At 41.7% G+C, this 6512-nt stretch overlaps 1 protein-coding gene across 1 annotated transcript in view; it reads left to right on the top strand.

Moving 5' to 3' along the window:
* TLR1 (toll like receptor 1) overlaps window positions 1–6512 on the top strand; it is a 34158-nt gene that overhangs the window by 22575 nt on the left and 5071 nt on the right. The gene's annotated exons all lie outside the window — the stretch shown is intronic.

Below are 6512 nucleotides of genomic sequence, written 5' to 3'. Positions count from 1 at the left end.
GACTTTTTACAGTGCGGTACTATAAATATATTTTCTCTTCCTTGTGATTTTCTTAATGTTTTCCTTTTTTTTCCCCAGTTTATTTTGTTGTGACAATACAATATATGATACATATAACATATAAAATATGTGTTGACTGATGTTATATTATTGGTAAGGCTTCTGGTCGACAGGAGGCCATTAGTAATTATGTTTTAAGAGTGTTAAAAGTTATACACAGATTTTTTACTAATTGAGTTTTGGGGCTGTTTAATGTTATACACAGAATTTTGACTACACAGGGGGTCTGCACTCCTAACCCCCACATTGTTCAAGGGTCAACTGTATAGCCTTCAGTCCCAGGCTGTTGAGGGCAAAGCCATGGATTTATTTGTTTACAAAGGAAACTCAGAGCCACATTTATTTATAACTGGTTATCAAATAGGATATTTCTGGTTGTCTTAGAGTTTTAGCAAATGGCTGCCTTCTTGCTGTGTCCTCAGATGGCCTTTCCTCTGTGTGTACACATCCCCGGTGTCTCTTCCTTTTCTAATAAGGACACCAGTCATATTGGATTGGGGTCCCACCCTTATGACCTCATGTAACCTTAATTACCTCTGCAAAATCCCTATCTCCAAACAGAGTTGCATTCTAAGGTACTGGGGGGTGAGGGCTTCAACATATCAGTCTTGGAGGGGACACAATTCAGTCTGGAACAGATGACTATGCTGATAAATTAAAAAATCTTGTGAGGGAGACTTAGTCATCACCAATATCCCTTCACCCTTTATTTAATTAATGTGTGAGTTTTTTGGAGCACCTGACAACCCAGCTAGAGAGTCCATTTTCCCGCCTCCCTCGCAGCTTGATGTGGACATGTGACTGAATTCTGGTTGTGGGATATAGCTGGAAACTGTGCCGCTCTGGGTCAGATCTCTAAGAAAAATGAGTATGGATTTCTTTGTCCCTTCTACTTTTGTATTGGGTAGAAGATATGATCTGGAGGATCCATCTAGAACCTCGGGCCTCCTAATGGGCCTCTTTGTTTTTCTTCTTTCCTCACATATTCTCCAGACAGCAATCAGAGGGATTGTTTTTAGAGTATAAGTTGTATCAAGCTACTCCCCTGCTTAAAACCTTCTAATGACCTCCCCTTAAAGTGGTTAAAACAGAAGCCAAGCCCCTCAGGACCTGTCGTCATGGTCTGCCTTCCACCCACTCTGAACCACCTGTGCATCCCTTTCCTCTCTCCCCTTGCCTACCACCGTCCGGCTACAGCTGCCTCTGGCTCTTCCCCAATGCACCACATTGAGTCCCACTTCTGTCCCCTCTGTCCCCTCTGCACCTGGCACTTGTTACTCTCTTGGTTGAGATTATTCTTACTTCAGAACATGCCTAGCTTGTTCTTGCCATTCGTGTCTCGGCTGAAATGTCATCTCCTCAGAGAGACCTTCTGGAATTCCCAACGTAAGGAAGCATTCCTCCCAGTCACTCTAGCACATTGCTTCCCTTTGGTTTCCTTTACAGCACACACCACCCTCTAAGTTATCCTGTTGACTTGTTTTCTGTTTCTGTCCACTAAAATATAAGCACCAGGAGAAAAAGAACCATCTGCCCCTTCTTTTCTGCTCGTCCCTGGTGCTAAGAACAGTGTGGTCCATTGAAGACCTTTATTAGAACTTGTTGGGTAAATGAATAGCTCTGAATGGCCATCAGCATAAAATGGCTTTGAAATCCTCATTTTTATCTTAAAACCCCATGCAAACAGAGTGTCCCCTTCCTTCATATTTGTTCAGTGCATTTACCTGCTCCAAATCCACTGCTGCAATTTGAGAAGTTTGTCTTAATACGCTTTTTGTTGTTAGCACCATGATGAGAATAAAAATTAAGTACTTCAATAAGGTGACAGGTTAGGAGGAATGGGAAATGCCAAAGATGATTAGGGAGTGCTGCTGGCTTGAAAGGTTTTGGGCCAGGCTGGGGCAGCAAAAAGGTCCTGAGCCTTTGGCCGGGGTGGCCCTTCAAGAAGAGGGCACACTGGGCACAAAGTTGGAATTGAAAGGGAGCTGTGAGCAAAGAAAACATCCACCTGGCAGCCTTCCTGGATGTATTTGTCTCCTAGGACTGCCATAACCAAACAGTGCAGAATGGGTAGCTCAAAACACCAGAAACTGATTCCGTCACAGTTTCAGAGGCCGGAAGTCCAAAATCACAGGAACTTTTTTTTTTTTTTTAAGATGTGTTTATTTATTTTGAGAGAGAGAGAGAACAGGGGGAGGGGCTAAGACAGAGGAAAAGAGGTAATCCCAAGCAGACTCCATGCTGAGTGCAGAGCCCCATGTGGGGTTCAATCCCACCACCCTGAGATCATGACCTGAGCCAAAACCAGGAGTCAGATGCTTAATTGACTGAGCCACCCAGGCACCCCAGCCACAGGGACTTAGAGGTTTTTACTTAAAGTTAGTTTATGAGAAATCTCAAGAGAGCCACATGTAAATATGTAGTTTTTACTTTTCCCCATTCGGCCAACTGGATTCTGAAATTCTCCTCTTCTAAGCTCCTAGTGATGAGCAGACTTCAAAGCTCTCTAGTCCTTTTGAGGTATTAATATTGCAATCTAGTTTTAAAATTGTAATCTTCATCCCCATCTAAAGCTTATCTCCTTTCTCCATATCACGGGGAGATCTTATAGCTCAATCTTGGCGCATTTATGGGAGGTGGACACGGTCTGAGATACATACTTCCTGCCTCTCCCTCTTCCAGACCTGATGTAGGGACCAGGGGTGAGAGGTAGGAAGGCAGATGTCCTTTTCTATAATTGTGTTGGTTAAGGTACAGAATGAGGAGACCTCAAACACAGGGGTTTAAATAAGATACAAGTTTCTTTCTTTCTTAAATGTAAGTCAAATATAATCTGGAGGTCTAGGATAGGTAGTAGTATCTACTCCACAAAGTCATTCAAGAGCTCAGACTGGCCAGTTGGCTCTGTTTCCTGTGAGAGTGAGGTAATGGCAGGACAGCTAGGCCTACTTCAACTGCTTTTGAGAAAATTAAAGGTTTTTTAAGGACATGTGGATCCATGCACAATTCCAAGTAGACACGATTACAAGTGTGTTCATCCTATGACAATATGGAGGAAAGAAAGAAGCAGGTGGGCACCTGAGAATGGTGGGGAGGAGTTACAGGACTCTAGAATGCTCAAGTGCCCCCTCTCTAGACCTGGTTCACAAAGTCAAATATCTCTGGGAGCCAGAAGCTGAATTCTTAGTCAACTCTCATCTCCTGTTAGGGGTCTGAGAGAAGAAATGGTTGACACGGAGGAGAAGGAGGTTCATTCTTTCAGTTTCAGAAATATATTTATAGACACATTTCCCCTTTTAAGTCACAAGGGGGTAGAGAGAGGGAAGTTGGCCTTGCCCACTGTGGAAGAGAAAGCTGATTATAGCAAGAAATTGTATCCAGTCTACGATGGCACATCACGGAGTCCTCAGCTGGGGACAAGTTCTGGGGCAGACAGTGGGCATTTCTGAGCTTTGTTGGCTCGTCTGTTGTTATTGTTGCTATTTTAAAAGAGTGGAGCTGTCAGAATGGTTCCCTCAGCGTGCAGGTAAATAACCCAAAGGAGGTGTCTTAGACCTTCCCGGACAAAAGAGACTGATAGATAGCACAGTTTTTCATAATGGAAGGTTTTCTTTTAATTTTTTTTTTTTATTTATTTCACAAACAGAGATAGGCAGAAAGGCGGGCAGAGAGAGAAGGAAGCAGGCTCCCCGCTGAGCAGAGAGCCCGATGTGGGGCTCGATCCCAGGACCCTGGGATCATGACCTGAGCCGAAGGCAGAGGCTTTAACCCACTGAGCCACCCAGGCGCCCCTTCATAATGGAGTTTTGAAAAATCACTTTTTGAAAAAAGTTTGAAAATATCAATGGAAAAAAACTGGAGCAAACAGATTTTCTCTGAAAACCAATTTCTCAAAGAAAAAGACACAATTGGCATCCGTTCTGTGTCAGCACATGAATGATCTTCCCTCTCCACGAATCTGAGTGGAACTTTGATCTTGAACCCTTCCTCTTTCCTCTCTTAGTCACTTTTAATAGTGGACTGATCGGGAGGCAAGACCGGAGTGAGCTGACCAGGGTGAAATAGAGAGCCACAAAAATTCTGTTTAAATACAGATCTACCAGTCAACTCACCAGACCCTGTGCTACATATGAGTAGAAGACAATGAGTTTATACTTACTATGTAACTTCAGTGGGATTCAGTAGATGGCATAAAAGAGCTTTTCTCTCCACCCCCCAGCATTTAAATGTAGCTCCTAGTGAAACGAATGTTTGAGGAAGTACTTAAATTTCTTATAGACTGCCAATGCGACAGACGGGCAGGTTGTGTTGGTAAGTGATATTTTTTAAAAAAATTCTATAAAAGAAAATAATGGTTTAACTAGTTATTGGACACAAGAATGTCAAAAGTCTCTACAATTAGGAGATAGTGTGGGTTTGGGGTGTTTTTCTAAATATATTATTTCTGATGCGTGCTTACTGTGTTTTGAATTAGCATTTATCAGTTTCTCATCCAAACTCAGAGAAAGGGTTTGTGTGTGTGTGTGTGTGTGTGTGTGTTTGGTGTGTATTTGTTTTTCTTTGGATGACACCTCTTCTCATGCGTGGCTTTCACTCAGGAACTGTATTTGAACCGGGAGATGGAAATTTGGATCTCAAACATCTCACGGTTTTCTTACAGAGCAGCTAGCTGTTGGTCGCAGGTGGTACTGGTCCCATTTCTCCCTTTACAGTGAGAATAATGAGGTTTTCACAATGGGGGGTATAATAAATTACTCCTGGAGACAGTGATGCCAAACAACCCTTGTTGTTTTTATGGGTAAGCTGATTTTAATTTTTCTCTCTGGGCTGTTCCCACTAGACACTCTTTTCCGTTTTCTCAAGCCACTGAAACTCTTCCGGGCACTACTAGTCAGGTGCGACTGTAGATTTAAAAATGTTTCCCAGGCTACACCCCATCTGATCAAAAGAATTGAAAGTAAGTACATCTTCACAATACAAAGCAATAAGTTTACAAAACCACATAGGAAATAAAGCCAAAACGCTCTTGAACTGGTTCTGATCCTTTTCGACCTCAGAGCTCGTTGGCCTTGTGTGGTGCAGACTTGCAGTCACTATTTGTGGTACTGAACTGCATAGGCCAGGTTGATTGTATGGATTTTATCCAGAAGTCAAGTCAAAGTTCCGATTTGATTATGCCAAAGTTGCTAAAGACAACTCAAATGTATTGATGTATTGTATCATGGAAAGTGAGGTCAAATCTATCATAATAATTAAAATTGACATAAACACAGCTAGAGATACTTTTATACTACTGGATTAAAACTTTCTTTTATTAATCAAGTTGGCAAATAATCATTTTAGTTGGTAGTAAAATAGTTTGGAGATTCAGGACTGGCCATCAGGACTTTGATTAAAAAAAAAAAAATTGATCTTTGCTGACTTAGCAAGTTTGGTATATGAAATTTAAAGTACCCAGAAGTCAGTCCCTCAAGTGTACAATACTTTGACTTCTTAATCACAGAAATAAAAGTGGTTTCATAAACTGAGTACTTTAAATTGATGATTATTTATTTGACACACAGAGAGGGCACAGAGGGAGAGGGAGACTAGCTGACCTGTTAAAAAGCTGTTATACGAACCCAAGCAAATTGTAGTTTTTCATTTTTTATGTTATGAAAAATTTCAAAACTTTATATAAGTAGGCACTATGAATCCCTGTAGTTTAGTTTCAACAAGTATCAATTTATAGGTAATTTGTTTCGCTTAGAACCATCATCCAATGCCCTCTTCAACCCCATTTCAAATATTTCAAAGCAAACTATATTTGCTCATTTCACTTGGATTTCTTAAAAACTTAGCAGAGATTAACTCCTTAAAATAAAATATCTAGTTGGTTTATTTAAGATCAAGATCTCAGTAAGAGCCATATGTCCCAAATTGTTGCTCATTTTCTTTTTCAAGATTTAAACAGTGAAAGAGCACAAGCAGGGGACGGGCAGAGGGAGAAGCAGGCTCCCGGCTGAGCAGGCAGTCCAACGTGGGGCTCAATTCCCCAACCCTGAGCTTATGACCTGAGCCGAAGGCAGACACTTAACGGACTGAGCCACCCCAGCTCCCCTGAAGCCGTGCTTTCTTTAAACGCTCAAAACAGATGATAAATTTAAATCCCTTGTGGAAGTTGCTGTTTTTAATTAAACAAGGACAACTTTTTTATCTTGTTTCTAGTGGGTTCACTGTGTGCTAAGCACTTGCATCTGTGCATGGGGCCCTGTCTGTGCTCCTTGTCTGTCTTTTCATCTCCTGAACTAGGCCTGATTATCCTGAACACAGCTTACTTTCAATCCTGGAGTTGGCCAGAAGTTAGAAAGATCCCCAGATTTGGATTCAGGCTAAGGCATATGTCAAGAAATCCCACTGAAACCTTAAGCCCAAGCCACTTTTACTTCAACTTAGCTTTTACTAGCTGGTTC

Source organism: Martes martes (assembly GCF_963455335.1).
Source record: "Martes martes genome assembly, chromosome: 2".
Taxonomy (NCBI): Eukaryota; Metazoa; Chordata; class Mammalia; order Carnivora; family Mustelidae; genus Martes; species Martes martes.
This window is presented reverse-complemented; position numbering and strand designations above follow the sequence as displayed.